Raw genomic sequence first — 13,356 nt, 5'->3', positions numbered from 1 at the left:
CCTGCCGCTGACTGGCTAAGGACCCCGCGTCGGCCTCAGAGCGTCTGACCAGCGACCCGCCGTGGACTGGAACACTACCACCCTATCTGCCGCTGAATGCATATGGTGATGTGACATGCCCCGCCATCAAGGAGAGCTACCACAAATGAATGAATCTCGCTAGAAATCTGTACCTATTTATACATGGCTGTGCACCTCTGTTCTGCCACACGCGCCGCTTCGCGTCACATACTCATAACACACTAGGTTGGCCAGTGGGCCCCTTCTGTCTGTGATTTGCGACATGCAAAACTGCTACGTATACTACTTCGGCTATTTCACAGCCCTGTGGCCTCTATTCTACTTCGCAACTGTTGGTATGCATAACTCACTGCAAACCGGACTGCATCTGGCTGTAACTTGTGCTCAGAATATTGCACAAAACTAACTTTTGCTACCCAAAACGGTTGTGTTGCTACATTATTCCCCTCTTCAGAAAGACCCATTCCCCAGGTCGACCCTTAACTGTCTCTTAATTTGTTTGGGTCGGCACCTATGGCATATTTCCTTATTATTAGAAAACTTAAATGTGGTCTAGTACCCCTTAAACCCATGACATAAAACAAAATGTTACGCCACTCTACACGGTTGCTGGCAGATGTGGTCAACAGACTGTACAAATGCAATAAGACTGTGCTACATATGGCCACACGGCTATACTGAGGGAGAATCACTTTCGGTGTATGGCTCTCGCGCATCGTCCTGCATGTGCAGCAACAATTTGAGAAGCAGCTGGCACCACAGTGACAACAAACAGTTACAAATCGGTTATTTGAAAGATAGCTCCGAGCCACATGTGTGTATTCCACCGACTCTAAACCACAGCCATTTCCAATTTCAGTGGTGTCAAGCGAGAGATCACTGGAGGGCAGGGTGAACGTCTGTTGCGTTTTCTGAGGAAAGCTGGTTCTGCCTCGGTGCCAGTGATGGGTGTGTGTTGGTTAGGAGGAGGCCAGTGGGCCTTACAACCAACGTATCTGCGTGCTACACACACACACTGGACCTACACCTGCAGTTAGTGCCTGTGGTGTGATTTTGTATGACACCAAGAGGTCTCTTGTGGTTATCTCATGCATCCTGACTGCAAATTTGTACATCCATCTAGTGATTCGACCTGCTGTGCTGCCGTTCGTGAACAACATTCCAGGGGGTGTTTTCCAGAAAGATAACGCTCACCCACATATTATTGTTGTTACCCAACACGCTCTGCAGAGTGTCGGTATGCAGCCCTGGCTTGCTCGATCACCAGTTCTGTCTCCAGTTGAGCACATATGAAACATCGTCAAACAACAATGCCAGCACCATCCACAATCAGCATTAAAAGCCACTGTATTGACCGACCATGCGCAACAGAAATGGAACTCCACCCCACAAGCTGACATATGGCAATGGTACAACACAGTGCATGCACTGGGCAGATGTATACCCACAATTTCATTACTCTACATTAATTAATTTTTAATTTTTTGGTATCATAGTTTTTCTCCATCAGTGCATATTAAGAGGCTCTATTTCTCACTATCTCCCTTGATTTCATCCTTCCTTGAAGTTTATTCTGACATAATCCATTGTGTCATTTGTTCCACTGATATTCATGGGGTCCATGAAGTATTTTTACACCTTAAGACTTCAGTTAACATTAAAACTATACTAGGCACTAACAAATGATTTTCAACATGCAGTAAGATAAAGTTTTTTACCTCCCAGGTGGCACAACCTTGATGCTAAATTGAACCTGAAAACTTGACAAAATGTGAATGCCATAGGAGGAAACTCAGTGTGCGAAAGCTTCATACAGACAATGTCTGGTAACCAAGAGCAACGAAACTTTCGAACACTGTATGGAAGGCAATCACCGTCCTGACCGACTATTTGGGTTTAGCATATGTTGTAGCAAGCTCTATTTTGGCTCCACGACATCCCTTCAACCGTCTATTCCTTTCCCATGGCTAAAAGTAATTGCACTGTGCACATGTCCCATATTTGAGGCTTCACAGATTTTCCCCCAACATTCACTATTTTTGATCCAAACTCAACACCGACTGTGTGGTTACTTTCATCCTTAAATTTACATTACATGATATGCTGCAATAAATGCGACTTTCCTGACCCAGCACTGTTGATAACGAAAAATTTAAACAGGAAATCGTACGACTGACATCGTTATTATGGCTTCGATGCAAAATTTACTCTGATGCATATATTTCTCCAGAACTGTTTGATTTGTCCTCCAGCAACACTCCACATAGGTCAGATGCTACACGTCCCTTTCCAGTGGCCTGAGGACAGGGATCACCATCACCCCTCCACCTTCTTCAAAAAGACTGTTGTACGCAGCAAATAAAAAATTACAAATACTCACTACTTTCCAAATCACAAAGCATATGGTACTTCATGCTGTACTCTATCTTCCTGGTTGGACACTGTCGATGGTATTATTCACAATAGCCCTGGATCTACTGCTACAAAAACTAGCAGTTGGTATCTGTGGATACCGAATCACAGCAATAAATGTCACATGCATGGCGTATGCCAATATTGAGGGCCTATTCATTCAGGATGAAGAGGGAATAAACCAAATTTGAACCAATTCAGGAAAGTTTCAAAAAAGCATCAGGGGTCAAAACAAATCTGTGGAAAATCGTGTTACTCCAGACAGGCAGTGGCAGACAGAATGACCAGTCAGTGGTACCGAGAGACAGAAACCATGAGGCAACTGGAGTAGAGATACAACAGTGCCCTCTCAAGCTGGCAGCACAAAATTCGGGCAGCATCTTAAATACAAAAACAGGGCTTGTGAGAACATATGCATGCAGAAACCACACGCTAAGCCGAAGAGTACAACTAATCAACTTGATGTTCCTGTCCAAAGCCTGGTACTTGGTGCAGATACTATATGCATCTGCAGAAATTGCGCAAAACGATATTAGGTGTGACCTATTACATGCGGTGGAGACGAATAGTTTAAAGTGCCCCAAGCGATGTTTCTTGTTGTTGAGGGAAGAACATGCGCCCTGAGCGGCTGATATGAAGACAAAATGTGCAGCACTATTGCTCCAGCAAGCACTCAAAACAGAAAATAGGGATTTGGACTGCACCATGACCAGCCTGATCAAAGTTTACAAACAGCAAACTGAAGAAGTGTCCATCGGCACTAGCCACACTGCCTTACAAGTTGCGGCACTTCAACCAGCTCACAACAAAGGAGAGCTACTGTATCACCACTGTGGCAGACTCAACAGAGGACGGCTAGCAAAATCGTTGGCGAAGACAAGCAAAACGAAAAGAGAGATAAAACTTCCAGACCACAACTGGCCATAAGTCTGGAATAACATCTCTGAACGGGCTCTGACAGCACACTAGGTGCACCTGCTACAAAGTTGTACAGAAGACAGTACCTATAAACAAGAGGTTGACACTGATAAGCATGGCGGCACACCAGGGAGCGAACTCTGCAGACACTCTCGTACATCACGTTCAATGCACAGGGAGCAAGAAAATATGGTCAATATGAGGGAAATTGTTGTCCAGGTCAACCTAATGGATGAAAGAACCATACAAATTACGACATTCACCATCCCTGATGCAAAACCCTTCCCGAATCTGAAACGCATTGCCACAATGTAGATTCCAGCCATGATGGCACATGCAGTGGTCACCAAACACAGGACAGACAAGGTGCTGTTCCACAAGGACCTTCAGGATGTACACAAGGGGACCAACAAACAGGGCTTCAAGTACTGCGACATCTTCCATATATTCCTGCAGGTACTGCTGCTGCACGCAGTCTTCAGAGATGTCTTCCTCACATCATGACTGCCGCCCTCTTACAACACCCCACGCACTCCTCGTTGCCGACATCGTCAGGTCCCCACAACGTCAACACCAGTGACTTGTGCTCTAAGTGTGCAAAGTGTCGCAGACATAAAGTGAGTCAAATGCAAACATAACCCCCACAGTGTTTTTCCAGTGCAAGCAAATCACGCAACAAGACACAACCTACCAGGATATAGTGTACAAGTGCATGTAACATGTGCTTCCATGCAAAAATGTAGACTAAACCAGGTTTAAATACACGCTGTGACAGTTTTGAGCGTTAGTTACCTTCGAGATTCGCAGTGGTGTGGTGATGGTAATCAAGAATGCCTTTAAGGCGACACACACGCTATTATCACCACCTCACTCAGTGGAAGGAGGTCGCATAATAGGGCTACAAGAAGCTGGATGTTCCTTCTGTGATATTGTAGAAAGACTTAGCAGGAATGTAGCCACTCTACACGGTTGCAGACAGAGGTGGTCACTAGACTGTACGAAAGCAAGAAGACCGTGCTCCGGATGGCCACGCAGCTTTACTGAGGGAGAATCACTGGCACCACAGTGACACAATGAGCAGTTACAAATTGGTTACTTCAAAGACAACTCCGAGCCACACGGGTGCATTCCACCGACTCTAAACTGCCGCCTCTTCCAATTTCAGTGGTGTCAAGTGAGAGCTCACTGGAGGGCAGGGTGAAGGTCTGCTGTATTTTGTGAGGAAAGCTGGTTCTGCCTCAGTGCCAGCGATGGGTGTGAGATGGTTAGGAGGAGGCCAGTTGCGGCCCTGCAACCAACATGTCTGTGTGCTGGACACACAGGACCTGCACCTGGTATTAGTGCCTGTGGTGCGATTTTGTATGACAGCAAGAGCTCTTGTGGTTATCTCACGCATCCTGATTGCAAATTTGTTGATCAGTCTAGTGATTCGACCTGCTGTGCTGCCATTCATTAATAACATTCCAGCGGGTGTTATTCAGAATGGCAACGCTCGCCCACATACTGCTATTGTAACCCAATACGCTCCACAGAGTGTCGATATGCAGTCCTGGCATGCTCTATCACCAGTACTGTCTCCAGTTTAACACATATGAAACACCATTGAACAACTACGCCAGCATCGTCCACAATCAGCATTAATCGCCACTGTATTGACCGACCATGTACAACAGACATGGAACTCTACCCCCACAAACTGACATCTGGCAATGGTACAACACAGTGCATGAACGTCTCGAAAGCTCGCATTGATCATTCTTGCAATAACACCGGTTATTAATGTACCAGCATTCCACATTTTTGATGTCTTATCTTGTACTTACATTAACATGTGAGGTTGCAACGTTAATCAATTACAGATGTTACTGGAACAAATGTATTCCCACAATTTCATTACTCTACATTAATTAATTTTTAATTTTTGGGTATCATAGTTTTTCTCCATCAGTGCATATTAAGAGGCTCTATTTCTCACTATCTCCCTCGATTTCATCCTTCCTTAAAATTTATTCTGACCTAAACCATTGTGTCATTTGTTCCACTGATATTCACGGTGTCGATAAAGTATTTTTACAACTTAAGACCTTAGTTAACTTAAAAACTATACTAGTCACTAACAAATGGTTTTCAACATGTAGTAAGATAAAGTTTTTTTACATTCCAGGTGTGACAACCTTGCTGCTAAATTGAACCTGAAAACTTGACAAAATGTGAATGCCATAGGAGAAAACTCAGGGTGTAGCTCCTTCATACAGACAATGTCTGGTAACCAAGAGCAAAGAAACTTTCGAACATGGTATGGAAGGCAATCGCCATACTGAGAGACTTCGGGCTTAGCATATGCTGTTTACGGAAACAGGCAACGTTTTAAAATAGAGGGGTGGAGTGGCGGTGGTCACTAACCTGCTTCAGACGCCAACGTGGGTAAGACATGGCTGTTAACAGTTGGCCATATCTTCATCACAACAAGGGACATCAGTAGGATGCCCACATTGAACACCGAAAGCAACTCTCCTTACAGCCAGGCATTTTCCAGACCTTCCGCCACCCACAACAAAGGAAAGACCAACAAGGAGGTGTGTGATGTGCACAAGAAAAGGTCTTCACAAAGAGACTTCATACTGGTGCGCAGAATGTGAAGTTTCCTTGTGTGCAGCACCTTGTTTTAAAATGTTTCACACTGAAAATGGATTGTAATATTATGAAAATACAGTGTTCTTAATTTCGGCAATATCTTTTATTCATTTCCACCCAATATCAATTTAAATTCCATATTACCCACTGTGGAAAAGGCGCATGTGCGCAAACTACCCACTTAACGGGTTAAATAATAAATACAGTCTAAAACTGTTCTAGTATATCCCATTCGTAACAGGCAAGCACAAACATTAGTAGTAATTAGCAAAATAACAAATTTATCACAAATACAGTATATCTCCCTTTTCCCCTATACGATAAAATTCATTTTATTTTTCAGTAATATATGGCGAACAAGACTAATTTTGCTACTTATTAGTAGGGTGTTGCTTTATGCAGGAACTTATGGAAATCAAAGTAATATACACGTACTTGTCTAATTATCTGTTGTTGTAGCTTCAATGTGCAGGGAGCAGCAAAATGATCTGACGGTTTTCGCTATCGCACGGTTGAGTGAGTAGTCGGTAGGGGGTGGTGGGGATCAGCGCGTTTCAGAGCCTACATGTGTACATTTTTAGCAGCCATGGTGCAGTGGTTGGTTGAGCTTCACACATTTGTTGTAGAGGCGTTTTTAAAAAGTGGTGATTCTTATGTTGTTGTGCAGTGACAGTTCCATAGGCATTTTAATTTAGGTCCACGAGGTAAAGTTCCAAAACGCAACACAATTACGCTGTGGGTGAGTACTTCAGAGCTGCTGGTTCAGCATTGAAACGTAAGTTGACAGGCCGACCAAGATCAGCCCGGACACCAGATAATATCGACAGAGTAAGAGAAGCTGTGGAAGCCAGTCCTCTGTGGCTGACCCATAAACAAGCTGCTGCTTTGCATGTGTGACCACTCGTTAAGACGAATTTTGCAGTTCAATCTGTCCTTGCATAGAAAACATTGTTCAGCTATTGAAGCCCAATGACTATGCAAAGCGAAAAGCATTTTCAGAGCAAATGATTAATTTGATGACATGAAAAAATTTTCATGAGCAGCGACGAGGCACATTTTCATCTGGACGGTTGTGTAAATAAACAGAACTTTCATTATTGGTCAACTACAAATCCTGAAGACCTGCACGAACATCCTCTGCATAGTCCTAAGGTCACTGTGTGGTGTGGTGAAACAAAAACTTGGGTCACTAAGCCATATTTCTTTGAAGAGGGAGGTCAAACTGGATAGAAGTGGCAATAGCAATGCTCCACAACGGAACTAACCGACAGTGAATGGGGCCTGTCAAGCAAAGAACAGCAACAACGGCAGCATGAATTATCTTATTGGACAGATCACAGACACAGCTGAAACAGTATTTGCAAAAAGGGGCAATGGATATAGTGGGCCCACTAGATGTATCTAGTACAGGGAAAAGGTACATGCTAACATTCCAAGACGATCTGAGTAAATTCACAGTAGCAGTCCTGATTGACAAGCAAGACACTGAAACTGTAGCAGAAGCATTTGTAGAAAATATAGTACTAAGATATGGGATTCCATCAGTCTTGTTAACAGACCAAGGATCGAATTTTCTGAGTGACGTATTCAAAAGGGTATGTAAATTGTAGAAGGTAAAACGAATAAATACCACAGCGTACCACACTGAGTCAAATGGTGCTCTAGAAAGGGGGTCAACAGAAAGATCCGATCTCACCCGTCGACTTTGACCCGTGACGTAAGGGTGTTGTTGTGTGTGACGTCATTACGGCGCGGAGTTTGGTTTGTGAGTGTGGCGTGTTTGTAGATGTCGTGTTGTTGTTTGTTGTGCCCTCTGGTGATATGTTCATGGTTTTCGTTTGTTTGGTGTGTTGGGCTCAGTTTGCTGTTGCTCAGTGGTGAGTGCTGTGTGCGTCATTTTGAAGCGGAATTTGTATCAGTGAGTTAACGGTTTTGTGTGATGGTTAATGTAATGATGATTGCTGTACGTCGGGTGAGTCTGTTATTAAGGGTATTCGGTTGTGGTTTTTTGTTCAGGAATGGATATGAAAGACCGGATTAATAGTGCTCGGTTGAGGGCTATGATGGGGGAGACAGCTATAGAGCTGATTAAATTTCTTCACCTATTTGACTTAATTGCCGAAGTCGTGAAGTGCGGTGTGTGCCGCGAACCAATGAAATTGGTTAAAGTTCCGGCCTCTCGGACCAGGGATGGTTACATGTGGCGCTGTCGTAAAGATGACATATGGCGTTCCATACGGCGCGGTACCTGGTTCGAAAAGTCTAGATTGGGCATGCGTGAGATTGTGCTTGTTACATATTATTTTTGTTATAGATCCCCACAGAGTTTTTGCGCGAATGAGACTGGTGTGAGTAAGAGGACTGTTTTAGATTGGTATTCCTTTTGTCGTGAAGTGTGTTCGGAATTTATTAAGTTCAGGGGTAAGTTGGGGGGGCATGGGGTGGTTGTGGAGGTGGACGAGTCACAGTTTGGGAAAAGGAAGTATGGGAGGGGGAAGTCTGTGGCTGGTCTTTGGGTGTGGGGGGGCTGTTGTTCCGGGGGAGTGGGGGTTCCGAATGTGTTTTTAGGGTTGTGGAAGGGAGGTCGAAGGCTGAATTAGTAGGGTTAATTGAGGAATATATAGAGCTGGGGTCCACAATAGTTTCTGATGCTTTTTCTTCTTATAGGGGGTTGGGTGAGAGGGGAATTAATCATTTAGTAGTGAACCATAGTTTAGAGTTTAAGAATTATGATACAGGGGCTTGTACTAATACAATAGAGGGGATGTGGGGGGTGGTTAAGTCAGTTCTTGGGAGGGGGAAGAGGCGCTCTTCCAACCTTCAGTCTCATTTAGATGAGTACTGTTGGCGGAAGAGTGTCCCAGAGGGCTATTGTATTGTTCGGGTTTTTTTAAGGGCTGTAGGTAAAATGTATAGGCCGAAAGTGGTTAGTTAGGGGGGGGCTGGGTAGGTGGGTGGGTGGCTGTGGTTCAGGGTGGGGTGGGTGGTTTATTTTGTTGTATAGTGTTTGTTAAGGTGGGGGGGAGGGGGAGGGGGAGTGTGTTTGTTTTTTGTTTTAGTTGTGGAGGATCTATTTTGTTGAAGTTTTTGTTGAAGTTTTTGTTGAAGTTTTTGTTGAAGTTTTTGTTGAAGTTTTTGTTGAAGTTTTTGTTGAAGTTTTTGTTGAAGTTTTTGTTGAAGTTTTTGTTGAAGTTTTTGTTGAAGTTTTTGTTGAAGTTTTTGTTGAAGTTTTTGTTGAAGTTTTTGTTGAAGTTTTTGTTGAAGTTTTTGTTGAAGTTTTTGTTGAAGTTTTTGTTGAAGTTTTTGTTGAAGTTTTTGTTGAAGTTTTTGTTGAGTTGTAGTGTGTGATTGAGATGTTTTTTATGTTGTATTTGGTTTTTGTTTGTGGGTTTTTTATTTTGGGGTTGTGGGGGGGGGGGGGGCGGGGAGGGGGTTGAGGTGTGGGTGGGTTGGGTTTTTCTTTTGGTTCAGTATTTTTTCGTTGGTTTGTGTGTGTGTGTGTGTGTGTGTGTGTGTGTGTGTGTGTGTGTGTGTGTGTGTGTGTGTGTGGTGGCCAATCTAGTTTGTGGGGCTGGAACTTTCTTGTGGTAAGTTCCCTTTTTTTTGTTTTTGGTGTATGTGTTGTGTATTGGGGTATAGGGAAGTGTTTCAATGAAATTTGTGGCTGTGAAGGTTGGTATTGGTATGCGTATTGGGAGATGTTTTTGAGTTACATAGGTCAAGGGTAGTGGTCGATCCTAAGTCATGGGATTGGTAGCTGCTGTTGAGCTATATAGTTGGAGGGAAGTGTTCAATCTCAATGTTTGGTGGAGTATGTTGATTTTTGTAATGGGAGATGGGATCGGGGGTTGCTGTTTAGCTATATAGGTCAAGGGAAGTGTTCGATGCCAATTTATGGGATCGGGAGCTGCTGTAGATATATGTAGGTCAAGGGAAGTGTTTGTTCACTATGTTTTGCGGTGTATTTTGATTTTTGTATTGGGGGATGGGATCGGGAGATGCTGTTGAGCTATATAGGTCAAGGGAAGTGTTTGATCCCAATTTATGGGATCGGGAGCTGCTGTAGATGTATGTAGGTTAAGGGAAGTGTTTGTTCGCTATATTTTGTGGTGTATTTTGATTTTTGTATTGGGGGATGGGATCGGGAGATGCTGTTGAGCTATATAGGTCAAGGGATGTGTTCGATCCCAATTTATGGGATCGGGAGCTACTGTAGATCTATATAGGTCAAGGGAAGTGTCCGATTCCAGATAAGATTGTGTTTTGTGGTATTTGTTGAGTTTTGTGATGTCGATTTTTTTCGTCGTCTTGCGTGGTTTTGTATGGCAGTGGTTGGCTAAATTTGTTTATATTTAGTTTCTCCCCACCCAAAAACCCCCAATTTCCCACGCTTGTCCCGTTACAGTCATTAGGCTTTTTGTGAAACCTGTGTGGGTGTTGTTTATCTGTGTATTTTCGTCTTTATGATACGTATGCAACGGTTTTATATCCGCCATATTGGAATTGTCGTTTCCGCCATATTTGTGACGTCATGGGTCAAAGCCGACGAGTAGGATCGGACGTTTCTGTACTTCCCTAGAAAGGAGTCATAGAACAATTGTAGAATATCTCAGACACTTTGTAACAGGAGATCAAAGTTCATGGGACAAATGTGTGCCGTATGCAATTTTTGTGTTCAACACTACACCACACAGCAGCACAGGTTATACACCATTCGAGTTAATTTACGGAAGGAAGGTTAACATACCAGGAGTACTGCAGCAAGAAACACTGCAGGTAAGTTACGAATATGATTCGTATGTCAATAAGCTAAGAGCAAGAATGCAGGAAGCCCATAGAGTGGCTAGGGATTCTATTATAAGGAGTAAGGTAATCAGTAAAGGACAGTATGATCTGAAACAGAACCCAAAAGAATTCAATGTAGGGGACAAGGTGTTATTACACGACGAATCAGTGAGACGTGGTAGATCTCTGAAACTAGATTCGCAATGGAGAGGTCCATTTGAAGTGTTAAAAGTGGAAGGTCCTAACGTAGTTATAAGAGTTAAGAGAAATAAGGAAACAAAAGTACATGCCAACAGGTTGAAACAGTTCTTTTAAATTTCAGGTATGGCACTCAAGTGGCAAGTGGTGCAATTCAGCATAGTGATAAAAACATACAGCTTCATTGCATCAGGATACGAAACGAACGATTTCAAAGTGACCTCAATACCAAGTTCGATTCTTTTCAGGCAAATCGGTTGGTCGTCAAGTCTTTGAGCGAGTGTCATCTAAATTATAATGGCTGGGCGGGTCGCGTTGTACGGTGGTATAACAAGGCCTTTCGGTCCACGGAGGTTAGTAAGAAGCAATTATACCTTTATGGCGATACAAATATTGGCAAGTCCACATTAAGCGAAAAAATTCTTTCTCGAAAGCAGCACGTGTATCTACAGTTTTGTGCCGAATTCGGATTTGGCGGATATGATGCACGTGTACATAATGAAATTGTTTTTGAAGAATTCGAATGGTCTCGTTGGAGGCAGTATGCTTCTACGTTGAAGCGTATTGTTGAAGGACGTCCTGTTTCTGTTAATGTAAAAAATAAACCTGGGATGGTTATTAAACATCATGGCCTCGTGATATTTGTATCAAATGAATTTAGCATTGGTGACGAAGCACTGATTTCACGTTTGAATGTTGTACATGCTGATTGTCACATTTTACATTGTCGTTCTTTGAAGGCGGAACTGGATGCGTCGAACACGTCGGATGTGGAAACCCCGGAGGAAACCGTTTGTATATCGTCAGATGAGGATGTACCGCAAGTTTCGCGCTGCACGCCCGATGCGTTGGATACGCCGACGAACGAATCTGAGTAGGCCTTACTTTGGTCGTATGTGTAGATGGCGTACAGAGTTTACGCAAACAAATGGTGTAAGATTCGAGTATAGTAAAATGGGCATTAGTGAGAAACATGTCGAAACAGCCAAGAACTTTGCAAAACTTCAACATTATGATATTACAGATGAATTCAAGTTTTTTTCTAATAAATATGCCTCAGTAATAATTAAAAAAGTAGTGACATATGTGTATAGAATTAATGTTAGGATTGAACGTCTTACTTTGGATGAAAGGGCTAACAAGAAAATATTTGAGGATCAAGGAGCTCTTGAAAAAGTTCGTATAGCGTGTGCTAATAAAATTGGTGCATTTGATCTAAATCCCGAGCGTTCTGCAGGTGTTCCATGGCGTAAATATAGTAGGAGGAATAGATTTAAGTTTGTAACATATTCTAAACCTGAAACAAGTGCTGATATATCTAAAGTTAAATCATGGACAGATTTGGAAACGCAGTGTAAAGCTAAGAATCGTTTGTTTCAAGGTACTAAAGCATTTTTTATTGGTCTTCAAATTGCTGGTGATGAACCTGCGAAAACTGATAATGTTCAGAGTGAGGTGAAATATGTAACATATGTTGTATGAAATAGAGGAACACTGTGTACAAGACTATTGAAAACATCGAATTCACAACATCTGCTGCAGACAAGAAGAAGAACACTGCTGCAACTGCACTCGTCGATGGACCGTGTGTTTTCTGTGGATGTCGACTTAATTTCAGCATTGACATTAATAATTCCTTTACTCATGGCAATGGATGGCTTACAGTAGCCATTGTACGAGGTGGTACAGGAGTTCCTAATGTTCCTGGCCTTGAAAGTTTTGTAGACAGAGACATTATAGCCTACCGTACCTATCATATTGGTGAACTGGCAAATAGACTTTGGAAAATCTGTGTATATGTCCCCATCCCCATTTAGTTTGTATACTCGTAATAAGAGAAAAATATCTGTAAATGAGTCTGTATTTATTTGGATTAAAGGCTGCGAGGTCATCCGCTGCGAGTGAAAACCCTGTGGGAGCCCCATTAGAAACTGAAGCATAGTACATATAAGTGTGGATCTGAGAGGAGTGTGCATTCTGAATAAAGGTTATTGTTTACAGCTAATGTCTGCATTGGAATTTTTTTATGCCAACTGGGGCCATATCCGAAATTATCCGGACGACCTGCACCTGGCATTCCTAGTTCCCAACAATCAACAGAGGATTGATGAATTAGCTATTACGTTTTATGGCAACAAAATAAATTATTCTGCAGCTGTTATTGTGTTAGAAGAATTGTGGTATTATAAGCCAAACTTGGACGATTTAATTTGTCAGTTTAGGGACGCATACAGAGAATTTGTTTTTATGCCTAATGGTATCAGGTGTGCTAATAGGTACTTCGATTTTAGACAAGGTCGTTATAGGCCATTGTGGTATACTTATTAGAGCCTCAATAAGAAAATCTCACAAGTTATACCTCAGACGCACAGCCGAAGGCCTTCCTAG

This window comes from Schistocerca americana, chromosome 10 (genome assembly GCF_021461395.2).
Source record: "Schistocerca americana isolate TAMUIC-IGC-003095 chromosome 10, iqSchAmer2.1, whole genome shotgun sequence".
Taxonomy (NCBI): domain Eukaryota; kingdom Metazoa; phylum Arthropoda; class Insecta; order Orthoptera; family Acrididae; genus Schistocerca; species Schistocerca americana.
The sequence above is the reverse complement of the archived record's forward strand: the minus strand, read 5'-3'. Positions refer to the sequence as shown.